Genomic DNA, 20,917 nt, shown 5'->3' with positions numbered 1-20,917 from the left:
CGTATTAGAACTTATAAAATAACAACCACTTATGCGTCCACACTCACAAGTCAAATAACTCCAAGTGTAGTCATTCTGATGTTTCCTCCCAGTTAAATGCAAAAAAACCTTGTCAGAAAATTTTGGGGTGATAAAAAGCATTTCAGCACAGTTGTGATTACCCTCTGCTACGAGTAGACGGAGCATTTGTGATACAATTTAGCAAGCTGTTTACGAAACGTATGTATTTAGCGGACAAATGTACGATGTTCCAACAAATGTAATGATTTTGTCACAGAAGGAAGAACTGCTTCACGTTTTCCGAACTTCTCGAGTTTTCCAATCCGTAGTGACAACCCAATGTCTTTAAAGTACACAAAAAACTACATTAGCTAGAGTCCTTAACGGAACTCCATATCGTACCTTGTATGATTTTGAAAACCCATTTGATATGTGTACGGTTTGAGATCTGTCAATCAAAAACGACTGAAACCATAGAAAAGTCAGTCAACGAATGTCGTAAGACATATTTTACTCGCAAAAGACCACAGATTCTGGAATAGACATTAGCAAATGCTGCTTGCACGGCAAAGGCTTCCAAAATGATTTATATAGACTAGTGCACGACCTGGGATTATCTCCCACTTAGATCTAAGATCGGAAGCATGCTAAAATACCCATCTTACACCATGTCGACTGAGGACCTAATGAGATTATTTCTTTCAATCAGGAACAGAATATCAAGAAACTAAAGGAATTAAAAAAACACTGTTGTAAGATTGTGTATATTTCATTTGTATAAAATTTTAAACATTGTTATTCATTAAAAAAATATCATTATGATTAAGTCCATATAATCATGTTTCGTAAGGATGCTATGTTGCAGGATGGATTTCACCTACCGCACTGTTCCTGTAAATGACGTCATGGTGTGTCTCGACCTCCTCCCATTGCATTTGAGACACAAGTACTTCGATATCCTCACACTCTACAGACTTTAAATAACCTAATTGACTGTCCTGATCTCCCAAACTAAATCGACATCACCATTCCCCATGGCACCCGGTCTAGATCAACCTTCAGAGGACGGTAACTCCCAACCAGCTATGCTTAAATCTTTAGCCTTCCACGACTTCTAAGACTAGATGTAACATCACTCCTTTTGTGTATATATATTCAACGAGTTATTTCCTTTAAAATTGAGGTGCTAAAAGTGATCAAGTACAATGAAGGTGAGGTCTAATCTTGGTCTAGCTTCTTAGTTCCTTTTTGGTTTGTTTCCTGGTTCAAGATGTTTTGCTTGATATAGGTTTACTACTATTTATTTTGTTTTGCTATTATTCCTGTCATTTTACAATTTTATTGTTGTTTTTTTCTTCTTAGTTTATTATTTTTGTTACTCTATTAATTATTGTATTTTTTGCTCTTTTTAACTCGGCTAATTACAACGTTGTAATCATTTTTGCTTGTAATCAATTACTTTCCTAAACACGGTGTTTTGTTCATAAAATGGTGTATGCCGTTTAAAATAAATAAATAAATAAAAGCGTTCATTCTTATAACACATTCATTGGGTTTCACGTTTATTTATCTTTTTCAATAGTTTCAGCGGTCATTTTAAAACATGGAATGATAACAAAAACTAAAAGCAAATTACAAAGTAATTAATTTTTGACGCGATGTACACATCTACCCTACGATACTGTATATTACAAATGTATAAAACAACAATACTGTATATTACAAACAACGTATATTACATACTGTATATTACAACGTACAACGTACAGTACAAGTACAACGTACGTACAGTACGTACAGTACAACGTACTGTATATTACAAATACTGTATATTATAAAACAACGATACTGTATATTACAATGAAGTAAAACAATAAAGAAAACATAATAATTGAACCCAAAAATAAAATTATGTGACGTACAGAAGCAATTATATTAATTCAGTTACATGTTTGGACAGTAAACTATGAATGTTTTAAACCGTACAATTTCATAAACAGCATCGAAGTCACAGTAACCTAATTACCTATTATACAACGAACTACAAGTACTATAAATATTAAAATATTACTCTTATCAGCTTATTGTATGAAATAAGTTAAATGACAAAATTTGAATACAGAGATTATAAATTGGTAAATAGTAATATTTAACTGCAAAAATAACAATTAATTACGTTTGGAACAATTAACTTGTTGAATTTTGAGTTTAGCTCCAGTTCGCCTCACAGAGTCTGGTATCTGACGATGTCTCAGACTTGACTTCTGTAATCTTATGTATTATTAGGTGAATATTGTTGTGGCGTTTGCCTTTCGAGTATCAAATACTCATGGATCTTAATTCTTGATTCAATAGTGATGTATTAGCATTGAATAATAATGTACTATTGTACACGCACACCACATTATCATGATTCATGCAAATGTAATGTTAACGAACACATAATTAACACAAGTTAATTTAGCTATGTTAGGAATGGTTGGGTCAAATAAATTTTGGGTTTAGCGCCGGTATCTGACGCTGTCTCAGACTTTTTAAATCTGGAGTCATGTTCGTCTGAAGAGATCCAAAGAAAGTCGAAAACGAAGTAGCTCTAAATAGAAGGTGAATTGGTGCTAAGCTCAAAATTAAATTTAATCGACCTTTATAAATAATAACAATGTACTTGGAGTAAGCAGCGCAAACCTCATGTACTATCAGTGGTAATCACTATGCCGACTAGGCAATATTGTAAGAATATAATATATAATATTATTATTTGTGTACCAAAAGTATTTACATACATCAGATTTTTGTGAAAATTATTATGAAGACTACTAAAAGTGGGTAAACATAGATAACCTTGTTTCTTTGTTTTTATCTATTGATTCCTTCTCTAGACTTAGATTTAATAACATACCAGACTATTAAGGTATTCTTTACTGTATTGCACTTATCTTTAAAATACTGGCAGGGAGCAACAAAACTGGTAAACTCATTCCATTAGGCTCTCAGTGTCTCGTACAGTAAAAGGAATACAATGTCTAGAGATACATGCAATAAAACAAAGCAGGCCAAAGTTTGTAGAACTATACGTAAAAGACACTACCTGACTGTGTAAAACTGTTCTTTTTCTATATTTATGTTTTGCAGTCTATGGCTTGTTACCTGATATGCGAACTATAATTTATTGTTGTTAATTTTTTAAATGCTATTGTCCCGAAAAACTTATCTATAATGATTAAAAAAAATAATTATATAAAATTCAAAACACCTTATGGACTTTATTGCACAAGAATCTTTATCACAAAGGCAAAAAAAAGAATGAACTACAGCTAAATATGGGATGAACTATGGGATGGACAATAGCTTGATGGAAAATTAACTTTAGTTTAATAGCTAAAACTTAAAGGTCATCAAAGATAAAAGTGGGCTATTCATATCAGAATGTTTAAATAAATACATTAGAACTGGTTCTATTAAATTAAATCACAGAAAAACTTGAGCTTTGCATTGAACCAATCACAACACTTTGGCTTTGGTACCATATCAACACTGTAAATATTACACAGTTGTCTTTACAGAATGGACATTGTGTTTGGTCTATATTGTCACAGTGATTGCTGTATCGGCGCAGATTACGGCAGCTGTTAAGTATTTGATACTGAATATGACAGTTCACTTTAAACAGTCCCTGCAAACTAGATATCAGTTTCCAACATTAATTTAATCAGTTGTCACGGTACTAACTTTACTTTGAACTAACGGTAGGCTATGATTTCATTTGCAAGCCAGTGTCAAATCCAATGATTTCAATATACAGTACGTTTTCATGATATGAATAGTTTGTGTGTGTGTGTGTTTGTGTGTGCGCGCGCGCGCGCGCGTGTGTGTGTTTTTTTCGATCACGTAAAAATTATTGGGCCGATGTTATTAAAATCATGAACACTTTTAGAGTCCCCGGTTAACGTAATATGATAATCTTAGACCAATCCCTATTTCTAAACAAAAATACTCCTAGGATTAGACTACATATTATTATATCAAATTTACTCAAATAAAATGTTTATATGGATTTCAACTAAAAGACCATTAAAAGAGACATTTTTATGTTTGGTTGTATACTAATTATAATTTTGTACTTTTAATGGAATATACAGTTTTTACCTAGGAACCCGTAAATTTTTAATTTTTCTAGTCAAACACAATAGTTCTAACATAACGATAGCACAATTTTTTATGTTCTAGGTCTTTAAGAATGATAAATAGATTTTTTTCTCATTTTAGAATTATATTGAATAAAGTTAAAAGTTCTCTATTGAAACAAGCAAGAAATAAGGAATAAACAACATTTGATTTTAAACCCTTTCAACTTTATTGGATATTAAACGTAAATATTATCCACTCATCACGCGTCAAACACTCCTTTCATGTTGGTTTGAAGTGCTATGAGGGATGCGGACCTGTGGCAGTCGACCTGTAGTAAATATATTACTTTACGCTAAACTTTATTGTTCTAAATATTACGTTTTTATTCAAAAATCTGAAATATACAAATATATGCGGGGACACTGTTCCATGCAATGCCAATTTAATTAGTGCTTTTTGAATGAAGCGGTACTAAACCTATGTAAATAGTGTTTTAGTTTATTCACGATTTTAGTCAGCTTCACAAGCATCAAAACTTACCTCATCTTGTAAAAAACCTCCAAACACAGGTGCTATTATATAAAATGACTAAAGAAAGGTTAATAATTATTACTGCAAATCACGAATGCCTCTGGTTAATAATAATTCATGCTCGATCGGAAATTTATTTAATAGCTACACTATAAATACATAATTATTTCCAGACGATTAGGGCATATCAATAGAGCGCTAAATTATGTTATGAGATGAACTAAAGTGAGACAGGGAACTAAACTACGAGTCATCTGCATCTCGTAACCAGTCAGGTGAGGCGAAGCACGAAATTCGATAGTTATCGGTAAAAATTCTTCCTCGGCAAGTTCTAAAACATTATCGTTGGATGATTTTCAGTTACTGTTAACATATAACTTCAATTCTTAATGCTATGTATATAGTCTTATCCTTATTTTAAAGCTTATATCTTTCTTATTTCTTCATTCTTGTTCATATAAATTTACTGAAATTCAATATGGTGCAGATAGATAAGTATAATATTTTATAATAGATAACTTCATATCTGGAATTTCAGTCTCAATCCAAAATATTCAGAAATGTAAACGAATGATTTTGTGGAAACCTATTGTCAAAAAATGTTTTACAAATTTTTTGAGTTTGTCGTGAACCGGAAAAAATCATAAAGCATTAAATTTTAAATTAAAAATACATCTAATTTCATTTTTATATGCCGTACAATGTTATCTCCAACACCCATCAAATATTAATAATAATCCATCAAACTCAGTAACTTACTGTAGATGTTTTAATCTATTTAAAAATCATAGAAAACCCATGTTAATATTTTAAATATTTTACTATTTTTGTAATCCACAAGCGTCATAATGCATTTTTTGTCTTTACTGAAATATGGATTGACCTAACACTTGGAATTTCAGGCTCAGATAACATTTAAAAATTGTTGAATGGATGAATATAGATGAACGATTCCGTAGAAAGCTATCGTTAACAAATGTTTGTACCAATTCTTCAATGTGGCGTGAACCTGAAACTTAGACGGTAGTTATACATGAATCGCATATGTGTAATCATTAAGAATATCAAAACAAACACCTTTAATATTATTTTTTTAAAGCTTCATAAACTGTCGCTTACCAAAAAACCCAATAAAATGGTTTTAACCACGTATATCTTTTTATAATGTAATTAAATCAAAATTTATTATAGCTGTCGTATACTCCATAAACTAGCATATTATAAATAGTTTCATAATTTAATACAATATCTATTATATAAAAATGAAACTGTTCGTGTGTAACAGCATCACTCACAAACGGCTGGACGGATTCGCCTAATTTTTTTTTTAATTTGTTCGTCTTGATCTGTAGAAGGTTATAGGATACTTTTTATCCCTTTCCCGATTCAGGATTCCGCCCCACTGGTTACAGAAATACCCGTAAGAAATGCATTGCAGCAAACATATGTTATTAAGTGAAAGAGTCTTTTCAAATTTTTTAATCAGCTGTTCTTTGTAAACATATATAATGCGACAAAAAATATATTTATATATAATTTTAATTACTACACTTATAGTTTTAAAGCATAGAGTAAGCTTAAGAGAAACGACAAATTTTGTTTAAACTGTTTCTGCAATCACTGTTAAACATAGACTTTACTATCCAGATAATACAATTCAAATTTTGACGTAAAAATTCACCTTTAACTGCAATATTTATTTAATATAAACCATGCTCATGCTTGATCAGAAGAGCAATGCAGATATCATAATTACTATCTTACGTTGGCTACAAATATAAAGAATGTTATAAAATCAACCTTAGTTGTTTTTTTTTTGACAGAAGTATCAGGAATGTGGTACATACCTTCATAATGCGCCCAAGAAGCTCACGAAGGAACGACTATCAATTATCTCAGCAATGTTTAGAATGTGATAGAAAATGAATAAGTGAATATAGTGTACTGTTTTCAACGGGAAATTGCGTGCGAAGCCGCGGGAAACTTATTGAAATGCGCAGCGAAGCGCGCCGGGTCCGCTAGTTTTAGATATAATGGAACTCCTTTGACCACACACACACACAACATATCTTAACATATTATATATTTTATATTTTTGACCTCTTCTTTATAACGATTACGCACATTTTACCCAAACAAATCCAAACGGATGATAGGGTTTATACTTAAATGTTTGGTTAAAACATAGCATAAATAAAAAGACATGTTAATGATACGTACCAGTCCAGACTTGCTGGTTTACCACACATTTTCCAATCGGACGGAGGAACAACAAGAGCGCAATCAGGCCCAAATCAGCTGTGATTACCCAAACAAATCCAAACGGATGATAGGGTTTATACTTAAATGTTTGGTTAAAACATAGCATAAATAAAAAGACATGTTAATGATACGTACCAGTCCAGACTTGCTGGTTTACCACATTTTCCAATCGGACGGAGGAACAACAAGAGCGCAATCAGGCCCAAATCAGCTGTGATTGGTCCAGCAAACCAACAGTGTAACTACTCTGTAGCTCTGCAACCATCAGATTTGCTCACACATTCAACCACATTTTTCTGATTCTCTCAAGATGTTCATTGTGTATTATAAATGAATAGTTGCGTCGAGCCTCATTAAAACTCTTCTATACTCTAGTAAGAGAGTATTCTGCCTTATTTACTCGTAGTTAGGAACCTTTTAACTGATATTAGGCATAATTTATTATAATGGCACACTTTTTTTGAACTTAATCTAATGTAGTTACACCTGCTGTGAGAACTTCTAATTTAGATTTAGTTTCTTTAATTCATATGGAATAATGGAATAACAGCACGAGGAAGTCACGGGAGAAAACCGCAGAGTTAAGAAATCCAGAATTTGTTTAAAATTAGGGATTGCTAGAACCTATTAATAGACATAAAAAAGTATTAACAGAAATCCATGGTGAAATAAATTTAATCTAAAGTAATGATGGTTTTATTAAAACACAATACGCTGGTTGTATCCTGTAGCTGGCGTACCCAGAGACTATCCTGTTTCAATCACAAAACTTAGGGCCGAAGGAATCACTAAGGTAAGATATAACCGTTTCTTATGTAATCAGGGGGAAGAGGAATTTCTGGGATTCGGAGATCAGAATTACCGAGTAGCCTAGTGCATGCTAAAAAACTGATACAGCCCTAACCTTAATATAATTGGGCCAAGTGGTTTCAGGGAATCTGAGGATCATAAATATAGGGAAATAAAAATGTTTAATATATGCCAAAGTTATTCGGAAAGAGAAAATCTTATAGCAAAGCAAAACTCGGCAGTATTTGAAAAAAATAATAATATTTATGTGTAAACAATATATTTTTGTAAAAAGTACATTTATAGACATATCACCTGTACAAAGATGTCTCTTGAATTTTGATAAGTTAATTTATATCAAGAGAGAGAGAGAGAGAGAGAGAGAGAGAGAGAGAGAGAGAGAGAGAGAGAGAGAGAGAGAGAGAGAGAGAGAGAGAGAGAGAGAGAGAGAGAGAGAGAGAGTATAGTACGATTTGGCTAATAAACTTGTAACAATTTAGGTTTGTTGGTGTCCCTTCTCCACAACAAGGACGCAATCAGACTCAAATCAGCAGTGATTGGTCCAATGGCCGAATATTGTAACTATACCGTCCTGTAGCAATCAAGTACTATTTCGAACTACAGTTTATTAACTGTTGTTGGCTTCAAAGTGCTAGTCACATAATTGTTTCTTTTTTAGTTACAGTGCCACAATCTTTCCCTCTCATTTATATAATATAGTTTTACTTATTTATACAATTTATATTTTTTAAGATTCGATTGACAAGCTCTTTTTCCTCTTTACCTACAGGAAATAATATCAAATAGTTAATTATTTACCATACATTACAAATAAATGTGTATACACATGAAGTAGGTGTGGTGGGAATTTTGAATCAATGTGAATGTTTAGCTCCAGTTCACCATCCTCCTACTGTAGAGTCTGGAATCTGACGCTGCTTGAGGCATAATGTGGCAACCGAGTTTTCTACACATAAAGCTATAGTGGGAAGGGTTTATTCTCTCTACATTCATATTGAATCAACCCAAAAGCATACAAGAAGCATACTAATCCTATTGACAAACTCAGCGAAATGTTCTTATGTATTAAATCTATTCAAGCAGTTTGACATTACACCCAATGAGGATCAGAGAGTTTGAAACTGACCGTACTCACCTTCATTGGCCAGTCTATGAGCCGTATTATGGTCTCTGTGGGTTCCCCATGGTAAATTTGGTGGAAAATCACTTTGGTGATTCCTATTGCTTAAACTAGCACACAAAATGCAACTAGTGATCTGTACGATCACATTTCACACATGTTTTATATTTAAAATTGTGTATTTTATCCCACGTCATTTAGCGTCTAATATAACTTAGTTAAGCCATTAATATCTGCTTATAAAGTTATATATATTAGGAAGACTTAATGCAAATAATACTCCCATCCAAGCAGCATGGCAGTAGACGTATAATGCGAACTGCATTCATTAACCAGGTTCATCCAATATATTACGACTGAATTTAAATACCAATCTGAAGTTATGCAAGATCGAGCTAATTTGTAGTCTCACAAATATGTATTACGTTACCTTCTAAATACGTTGATACACATATTTTTACAGTTTCTTCTTTATGTTCAAACTAAGTACGTACTCCACACCATAGTAGGAGTATCGCGTAATAGGCGTCGCTGGGTTTGCATGTATGTATTAAAGTTCATACCTCATTTCATTAGGTTACATAAGTTATTTTGTTACATTTTCCACTTCATACGATAATACTTAGCTTGTTTACAAATTTATATATTTTGCTACTTCTCTTTACCATCGTGTTTACCCGCAAGACTAATGTACTTATGTTCGCTAACACTCAACTAAATTAACTACCTTCGAACTATACGGTAACATCATTACCAGTACTGAAAGATTCTGTACCATACGTATTTAAAATTCTGTAGATCGAATATCTTTAAGACTAATAAAACTTTAAGTATATAGCTGAATGTCTGTAGGTCTGTAGAGCTGCATGCCCGTAAGTGTGTGGACTTGTAGGTCTGTTTGTTCTCGGGATATTAAGATAACCTTTAATTATTTTTCCATTAACTTTATCACTATTAGCTTAACATTAATTTAAGTAACCCCTCCATAGCAGGCATAACAATGGTAAATGAAATTTGAGTCTATGATAACGAGTTTTAAAACTGTCTGTTAAATTTAAATTCCCTACAATTACCACGTTCTCAGTTTTACTACAATCCCTGAAATAACCTTTTAAATTAGTATTGAAAGTGTTCACTATTAATAATTGAAATCTATAACGCAATAAAATATGAATATCTGCATTAAAGAGTCGTATAACTACGTATACCTACTATATCAGATACGTATGGTGTACTTCACACATTACCCATAGTATCTAGAAGTCTCATTATTCCATTTCTGCCACAACATTCTTTACTCTTCGTAAATGTCTTTCTCTTTGATCGTGATATTTAAAACATTAGACAAAAAATCATTATAAATAAATACCTCAAATACAAACACACTTTTCAAACAGTTTTTCTGCTTAAACGTATTTTTTTATTTTTAAATGAATTCATAAATTTAAATACTTCCTATTTTGATGCATTTCAATATCGTTTTGAACATTTAACTTCCGAAGTAAAATACTTTTTATGTTTAGAGGGAAAATTAAAATAATGTTAATGCCAGATAACTTTATAACAGTGAGTCTATCTTAAATTGAAAATTTTAATATCAATAAAAATAGTATTTAATCATAATCAATAGTTTTTAAGATACTGGAAAAGCTGTTCACTTTTCCAGCCATTATCAATATTTCACTGTAAAAAATCTCCTTAAATAACCGGCTGGACATATTTTAGTTACATAGTTTTAATGATTGCTATGGAATACACATCTTGCTTATAAAGTAAAATATCCCTTTGCTTTCCTTACATTCATGTACAAACAATAGTATAATTTAATTCAGTTTAATTTGTATGTTTTACACAGTACTTTGTTTAATGCTAGAGTGGCATGTAAATTCACAACTTTGTTTGGGTCCTAGTTAAAATTCACCTCAAACTGCTCGTTAAGCATTTGTTTATTCATAGCCTCTGAAATTTCCACTAAATATCTTGCTCGCTGTTACTAGCTCTGCTTTCCTGGTAAATGTTCTTCTCAGAACTGGGAAATGGTTTATGCGTTGATTTGCATGTAATAAACAAGAATATTTTTAACATGTTTACTTTGCTTTTAGTTGTTCAGGCTTTATAAAGATGTACAAGATATACCATATTAAATACGCAGGAAGTTGCAGAAATTAACTTTGTATACTATTAAATATCCAATCGCATAACATATTTCGCTATATATATATATATATATATATATATATATATATATATATATATATATATATATATATATATATATATTGTAAGTGGGAACTTAATTCATTATTAATTAATGTTTGGTTAAAAAAAATTTTAGGATTGAAATTGATAAAACTGCTTCATATATGGAGACATAAAATTAAAAAAATATGTGATATTTTTTTAATTCAACATTTTAAGGCTTTTTTACCGATATGAACTGGTTGTACCTTGTTCTGTGCCTATACATGTCCTGAATCACCACCCTAAAAAATATTGTATACTAAACAATTCTAAATCCCATATGTAATGATCATTTGAAAATATTAATAGTGTCCGTAGAATAGCTTACTATTGTTAGATACAGGATTTGGTGACATAAGGATGAAAACAGTAACGTAAAGTTTTAGATAATAATCTCAATGACATGTTGCCGTATAAAGTTAGTATTCCTTGGTATCTCAATCTCGATGTTCATTGGTAACAAGGGATAATATAATTCAATTTCAAAACTGATTTTCTTACCTTTTTGAATATATATCCGAGACCGAAATATTCAAGACCAACATGGCCACCACAGGTTCCTAGGCTCCAGATAAGAATCCCCCCTCTCTTGCTATCAAGCATATACTCATATTTGAATTATATGGACCAGATTCATAAGAAATTGGAAATACAGACAATTGTTCTATGAATTTAAATAAATGATCTATAATAGCTGATTTTTGTTATTTTAATAATTATTGAAGTTTTATAGATATGTGGATATTTACCTGTTCATAAAACCAATTGAAACTTTCTTTCTAGCTTTACAATGAGTGCTTAGTTGTATAAGAAAGCGTAGAAAACTATAAAATTATACATCGGCTTATTGTATCTAATGAATTACTATTCGAGGCCCATTAAACTTTATATTTATATATATATATATATATATATATATATATATATATATATATATATATATATATATATATATATTGTGACAAAAGTTTAGGTATAATTTATTACATGGACATCTTACTAATATATCAATTTTTCGTAATCACTTGGTGTCATCACTAGGGATGGGATATCTGGATAATAAATTTCACAGGAATTTAGAGCAACCTATAAGAAATATTACAATGCTCCCACAGTTTAATAACTATTAAATATTACCCCACTTTACAATGTAGAATCTCGAGCACTACCCAGGTTGTTGGAGGCGAGCCAACTCAATAAGACTGCACACTTGGCCTGTTCCTATTTCCTTGTTTTTCTCCTGCAGAACTCCTGAAACCAGATTAGTTAGAATAATGCGGAGAGGGAAATGAGACAAATCTCCAAGGTAAATCTTACCTATCTTATTTTCGTAATAACCATTTAGTGAAGAATTCATAACCTAACACTTTTTAATGTCTGTGGAGAGGATATAAGGGAATCATTACGTGGGATTTAGCGACTAGAAGTTTATTGACGTAGCTTACTCGTCCTTCAATGTAAACATTTTCTTTGATTCCTAGTAAATAAAATCGCCTGATGTAGACCACCAGTCATCTCCTATGATTATTGACTCGACAAATCACTTCAACTTCAACTGCAAACTTCAACTTCTAATCCTCTGTACTAGCAGTCTAAGACGCCTACCACTTTTAATTATGCGACCTGTATCTTCTGAAATCTAGAACTCTTTAGCAAGGTACATACTGTGAATTTTTCTGTCACTCTAATTTCACCTATATTATTAAGCGCCTTTCCAATTTCTACATCTACAAGCCACGTACTATATGTATGTATTTAACATATCAAAATGCGCGCGCGCGCGCGCGTGTGTGTGTGTGTGTGTGTGTGTGTGTGTGTGTGTGTGTGTGTGTGTGTGTGTGTGTGTGTGTGTGTGTGTGTGTGTGTGTGTGTGTGTGTATGCGTGTGTGTGCGTGCGTGCGTGTGTGTGGGTCTGCCTAACAAAACATTTTTATTGTAACAAAAATTTATAAAGTAAGAAACGTATTACTGGCAAAGCAACTCAGTAATTAGAGGTACTCACAACATATGTATCTATTACCTAATATTTAAGAAGTAAAATCAAGTAAGTTTTTCACTGTTTAATCAAGAAATCTTTCTACATAGTACATGGCAAAGAATTCTATAAAAGGTTTTACCAAATTTTACCAATGCGTGAAGAATATGTGTTCTCGTTGACATATATTTACTGAAACCTTCAGCCATGACGATAATGTTGAACCCAAAACTTTTTTATAAATTACGTTCTCTTATTATAATTTTTCCTAATAAGAATATATTTCAGCTACAAGAGGTGGAGATTGAAAAGAAAGGGAGCTACCAGGTGTGAGCTTGCAAGACCGGCAGCTCCAAGAGACAGGAACTTTACGAATTATACAATTTTCAGTGACTACTAGTTCTGAATCTTATGGGCCGAATGGTTCTATATAAATGGATAAGGGTGCATAGTTTCTAGATTCTGATAGGTTCAGTGGATGACAGCTTCCATGGACCGGAGATTCTGAAGTATCATGAAACATCTCTTAGTCCATAAGTCTTAGAAGCTGAATGTGCCCTAAAACCGAACAGACTCAGACTCCGGGTGGGGGGGAGAAGGAATAGGTATTTATGATTCCTAGTGGCTGGGTAGTGGTTGGAATATCTAGGATCCGAGAGTACCCTTGTTTTCAGTGTTATCCACAGATTAGAATCTCCTATAAGCCAAGATCTATAGAGGCTATGGTCTCCCTGAAAATGAAAAGCCAATCGCACCCATAGTCTCTAGCTTCTGGAGGGCGGAAACTCTTTTAAGGCTTTTATAATAAATTCATAAATTCTAGATTGGTTTTTCAGAAGTAGGCATTTATGTAATAGCTGTTTCCAGAGACTGAATTTACACAGCAATGATTCAAGAAGCTATTAACTTCTAGAAAATGTACGGTCTCTGTCCTTACTTAGACTATTAGTGGAGCCATAACTGCGTAATCTTGGGAGCTTGTATAGGAAGGTGCGCTTCTAGAATTTAAGTTGTCCAAGACAATTTTTTGGTTTTCAGTTGCCAAGAGCTTTTGCAATCTCTAGCATCTAATTTGTAGATTTAAGCGAACGAACTTCCTTTAAATCCAGGAGCCAAGGTTCTTATTTAAGCAATCTGCGTCTCAATACAACTGATAGAATTTAAAAAATAAATATTATTAAACATTTTTTTTAATCAAAATTCTGCCCTAAGTGTTTTGAGAAAAGTATTCACTTTTAGACGTTTTCCCATATTGTAAAAGATTTATTTTTTATATTTGAACAAAACATAGTATTTTATATAAAGATTATATCGTATTAGCTACCACAAAAGAAAAATATAGAGATATAATAAACATAAAATCACCATCGAAGATTTTGACATCGTGTTTGGTCCCTGCAGAGTCATAATATATATCAACGACACGGTGCCGAGTCTGTGGATGTGGTAATCTCCCAGTAATACTCACCAGATTCACTGACTATTATTAATATCCCACGCAGCTGGCTTATCACTACATAAATCAAACAGACTTATGCAGTTTACCATTTTGCTGACTGCAGATAAGTGGATAGAACCGTTTGTGATTTGTGTTCATTAACGATTATAATATGTACAGATTAAACACAGCAAGTGGAAATACAGCATTTTTATTTTGTATTATGCAACGAAATACAAGTACTATAATTATTCCTATATTGCTCTTATCGGCTTATTAGAAGAAATAAGTTAGATGACAAAACTTGAAAACATTGATTATTATTTGGTAAATAATATTTTGCTGCCAATATAAAAAATTATTATTTTTAGAGCAATTAACTTGTGTTAATTATGTGTTCGTTAACATTACATAAACCATAATAGTGCGGTGTGCGTGTACAATAATACATTATTATTCAATGCCAATACATCGCTCTATTGATTCAAGATGCATGAGATTTTGATGTTGGAAAGCATATGCCACAATAATATTACTTAATAATAAAACCAAAGAGCAAATACTAAAAATAATTTTGTTGTTTTAGCATGTCAAATAAATCGCTTACTGGCAAAACATTTTGAGAGAGTCAAATTATGACAGTAAATGAGAAATCTCCATACATTATCAAAGAATTCCACGTTGGAGAAGATTTTTCCAAACCTCTGAACCATTTCATGCTGTTCCTGCATCATAGTTGCTTGCATGTTCTTGTCGTCCAAACAGCTCTATAGGTAGTCTGCTATTATTAAAGATCAATGAACATGAATAATGCATAAATGTAACTTATGAGACCTTCATAATGTTGCACACTGTAGAGGAACCAAATGTTCCACATAACTCTCTTTTCTCCAGGGTATGCGAAGCAGGTTTTGCATATCATTAGGTCAACGAGTTTCTTTTGTTCTCGATGATGCTCCACTTTTCACCGTAGTCCGGTGCGGTAACTATGTAATGGAGGCATAATCAGTGTGGAGTCACACAAAACCACAGTAGAGAAACCTCATTTGACGGGATTATAGAGTCCTATCCTAACATCTTATATGCATTTATTCAGATATTTTGTGCCACTTTGGAGTGATACTTTGATGCATCACTCCTAGGTCCTTAAAATTCGAGCAAAAAAGCAATTTACCAGTTAGTCGATATGTAAAGAGCGCTAGAGAATTTGCTCTTGAGAACGAAATGGTTATACACTACTTCACGTTCAAGACCATCATCTAGGGTTGGTACCAGACATATAACATACAAGACTCTCTTACAGACAAACAATCAATTGAAGTTAATATTGTCTTGTACAACATTACACAAAGAAAAGGCAGTCCACATCATAACCTTGATAGTATCTTCAATGGAGTCACCAAACAAGATTGGTAAAAATTGAGAACTTTGGGGACACCCGGTGGAAGTTCAATCCCGTCCGAGAGCTCTTGCAAAAATCAAAGTTAATTTCTGAGTAGCAAGACCTTTATTAAATCACTCTAGCAAAGATATAAACACTAGGTACGCTTACATTTTTAGTGTGACTAACCTTACCAAATACCTTAGTGAACCTTAGTGATATTTCGTATACTTAATTGTGACTGACAAAAGGCAGCCACTACCACACACTGCAACGTTACTGCAATTTACAAGATGACTTGAAAAAGAATCATATCTTCGTTAGTGCAAGCTCTTCGAAGTTAATTTATTAAGGACCAGACTCACAGTTGTATACACAGGTTGAACATTGTGTTTGGTCTGTACATGCACAGTTATTGGTATATCGCCTTTCAGTCTTATCCATCTGCTAATACCAAACATTGCAACCTATCAAACTGTGAACATTGCATTGCTCTGCGGATTCATCCAGACTAACAGTTGACTATACAGTATTGACATTGAATAAACAGTCCATGCAAAGTAGATATAAGTTTTCAACATTAATTTACTCAGTTGTCACTGTACTAACTTAGCTTTGAACTAACGGTAGGCTATGATTTCATTTGCAAGCCAGTGTCAAATCCAATAATTTTAATATACAGTACGTTGTCATGATATAAATAATTGTGTGTGTGTGTGTGTGTGTGTGTGTGTGTGTGTGTGTGTGTGTGTGTGTGTGTGTGTGTGTGTGTGTGTGTGTGTGTGTGTGTGTGTGTGTGTGTGTGTGTGTGTGTGTGTGTGTGTGTGTGTGTGTGTGTGTACATCATATTTACGTAAGTGTAAATTTCTTATATCAATTTCAATTAAAAGTCTATTGTAAAAAGCCATTTTCATATTTGGTAATAAACTAAATATAATTTTTTACTTTTACTGGAAAATATAGTTTTTACCTGGGAAACAATAGCTTTTGCATTTTTCTAGTCAAACAAAATATTTTAAACAGAATGACAGCACAACTTTTTAAGTACCAGCTCTTCAAAAATAATAATGTGTTTTTTTTATTTTTTAGTTATATTGAATAAAGTTTTGACTCCATTAAAAAAGCTAGAAAAAATTAATAAACTACATTTAATTTTATAACCTTTCCAGTTTAATGGATATAAACGTAAATATTATCCACTCATAACACCTCAAACACTCCTTTCATATTGATTTGAAATATAATGGGTTATGCAGACCTTTGGCAGTCAACCTGTCGTAAATATATTACTTTATGCTAAACTTTAATGTTCTAAATATTATGTTTTTATTAAAAAATCTGAAATATACAAATATATGCAGAGCCACTGTTTCATCCAATGCCTAGTTAATCAGGGCTTTTTTGGAGGAAGCAATACTAAGAATTTGTAAAGAGTGGTTAAATTAATTTACAATTTTAGTCAGCCTCACAAGCGTCAAACCTTACCACATCTTTAAAAAAACCTCCAAACACAGGTGCTACTATATAAAATGACTACTAGAAAAAATTTAAGAATGATTATTGAAATCACATACCTGTGATTAATGATAATTAATTCTCGATCAAGAGTTTAATAAATAGCTACAACGTAATTACATAATTATTTCCAGAAAATTATAGTATCCCAATAGAGCGCTAAATTATGTTAAGTTCCTGTATTATTTTCTGCATTGAGATGAACTAAAATGAGATAGGGAACTAAACTGTTAGTGACCTGCATCTCATAACCAGTTAGATGAGGCGAAGCACGAAATTCAATAGTTATTGGTACAATTGTTCCTCGGCAAGTTCTAAACCAATGGATCAACAGATACTGTTATGTAGCTTCAACTATAAATTCTATTTTTATACTCTAATCTTTATTTTAAGCTTATAGCCCTCTTATTTCTTTATTCTTGTTCATATAAATTACAATGTGGTACAGATATAAAAGTATACAATTGGTACTTAAAATAATAAAAATTATCAAAAGCCGGAATTTCAGGCTCACACAAAACCTAAACCCTTTAACTGGATAAATATAGATGGAAGATTCCGTGGAAAGCTATCGTTAACAAATGTTTATACCAATTGTTAATGTTGAGGAACCGGAAGACGGTAGTTAGACATGAAACGTGTAAGCGGGAACATAAATAATATCAATGTTAATATTATCGTTAATTTTTGTCTGAATTTAACATTTAAATAATAATGAAATATAAGTGCAAATTGTATCTTTAATATATCAGTGATAATTCATCATAATTCATTTAATTTCAAATTAAAAATACATCAGATTTAATTTTCATATGTCGAGGATTGTTATCTCCAACACACATGAAATTGAAATGTTTGGTGAAACCATCAAACAATAAATTACTTAATATTCTTTAATATATGTAATGATAATAGAAAAAACCATAATAACATTTTAATTGTTCTACTATCATTAAAATACAGAAGTTTCACAATGATTTTTTTTCTTTACTGAAATATGTTTAAAAAATATATCCCCACGTTACACATACATTTTTAATATTATTTCTGAAAAAAAAAACAAATTAATAACTGTGGCTTACCCATAACTCCCGTATTTTTTTGTTTTTATAAAAACCCAATCAAAATTAATTATAGCTGTCGTATACTCCATGAACTATATTTCAATTGTTTTAAGCATATTTTAAATGGTTTCATCCTATTTAGTATTCTGTAATTTTGGATAATTTTTTTGAATAAAAATTAATGTTTAGTGTATAATATTGAAAATGTTGTGTCTTAAAAAATGTTAGTACAATTTATCAACTCTTATTACTATACGTACAACATATATTAAAACATATTTTATATCTTTAGCCTCTTCTATATAACGACCTCATATATTTTACCGATCCCAAACAAATCCGAATTGATGAATCAGATTTACATTAAAAAGTTTGGTTATAATGAGCCTATATAAGACGACATGCCAATGATACGCACCAGTCCAAACTCGCTGGTTTGCCACATTTTCCAATCGGACGGAGGAACAACAAGAGCGCAATCAGACCCAAATCAGCTGTGATTGGTCCAACAAACAAACGATGTAACTACTCTGTAGCTGTGCAACCATCAGATTTGCTCACACATTCAACCACATTTTGCACATTCTCTCTAGCTGTTGAGTGTGTTACATGAATGAATAGTAGAATCGGTACTCCCTAGAAGTATAGACTCTTCTATAGTCTAGAAAGAGAATATTGTCCCTTATGTACTCGTAGTTAGGAACCTTTTAACTGATCTTGGGCCTAATTTATCATAATACCACATTTTTCCTGTACCCAATCTACTTTAGCTACACTTGCTTCTAGATATCTTAATATGGATTTAGTTTCTTTAATTCATTTGCGGTAATGCTATATTGTCATTTAAAGTTTAAAATAAATTGCTGAGGATAACGTTTTGTTTCATGATAGAACATTATATGCGATTTGAGTACCGTATTTATCATTTGATGCCGAAAATGGCAGGTACCATTTGCGGTACGAGATAAAGCCGGAATGACTACGTGCTTGTGTGGTTCGAAACCGCACGAGTAAGTCAGAGGAGAAGATTACAGAGTTAGGAAATCCAGAACTTGGTAGCAATTAGGGATTGTTAGGACATGTAGACATAAAAATTATTAACGGAACTCAGTGGCGAAATATATTACATCATTATTATGAGGTAATGGTGGTCTAAATAAAACGCAATAAGCTGGTAGTATCCTATAGCTGTACTACCCAGAGACTTTCCTGTGTCAATCACTAAATTTGGCATTACAAGGAATCACTGAGGTAAGAGCAAATCCGTTTCTGAAGGAATCAGGAGCCGGAGGAAGTTCTGGGAATCAGGATCAGAAATACTGAGTAGCCTAGTTAATGCTAAAATAAAAGCCATCCCTAAGAAATCCTAGAGCTTAATTTTAATAGGCCAAATGGTTTTAGTAATTCTAAAAATCTGATATTGAGAAATCCACAGACTGTGATCGTAAGGCAGCGAGAATCAAAAGTTTTAACGCATAGAAAGGTTATGATGAAAGAGAACATTCTAGAGCTGAAACTCGGCAGTCCATATTTAAAGCAATCAAGATTATTAATGTAAAATCAATAACTTTACAAATGTGTCTGTTGTATTTTTATAAATTAATCTATTGAGAGAGAGGGGGGGAAGTATAGTACAATTTGGCTAATAACTTATTAATTTAGGTTTGTTGGTGTCCCTTCTCCACAACAAGAACGCAATCAGACTCAAATCAGCAGTGATTTGATCCATTGACCGAACATTTCAACTATACCGTTCTGTATCAATCAAGAAATGTTTCCAACAACAGTTTATTAACTTTTATTGACTTCAAAGTGCTACTCAAATATTTGTTCCTTGTGTAGTTACGAACCTTGTCGGTGATGTCAATGTTGGTTTATCAAAGTGTCACACGCTTTCCCTATTATCAATATAATTTACTTTTACAATTTCCTAAAATTATGATATTTTTAAACGAATGGATAAAATCATTTATATAACATCGTGTGGTGAGCAATAGCACAGACAAGGAAGAATGACACATAAAGTTTAATAATTTCCTCCAAACTCTAGCAGCTCGTTCAAAAAATCAGGTACTTATTTTTAAATACTATTTTTATTACTTTCAGCCCCACACAAATTATTATTAAAATTGCACTTACTGTAGAGTTAAATGCATGGAGGCTAAATTTGTTATACAGTGATACTGGACTCTCTATAGAACATGATGTTAGTTTGGTGTCTGGGGGGGGGTGGGGGGGGGGGGGGGTGGGGGGGGGGGGGGGTGGGGGGGGGGGGGGGTGGGGGGGGGGGGGGGTGGGGGGGGGGGGGGGTGGGGGGGGGGTCAGAGCTACAGAGATATTAAAAGAAATAGCTACACTTTGAAAGACTGGCATAAAACAGTAATATGAAGCAAACTGGTCTGATTTACAAGAGAAAATCGAACAATCGGATATCAACTCTATCCACTGAAGT

Source organism: Homalodisca vitripennis, chromosome 2 (genome assembly GCF_021130785.1).
Source record: "Homalodisca vitripennis isolate AUS2020 chromosome 2, UT_GWSS_2.1, whole genome shotgun sequence".
NCBI classification, from domain to species: Eukaryota; Metazoa; Arthropoda; class Insecta; order Hemiptera; family Cicadellidae; genus Homalodisca; species Homalodisca vitripennis.
Note: the sequence above shows the minus strand (reverse complement) of the source record.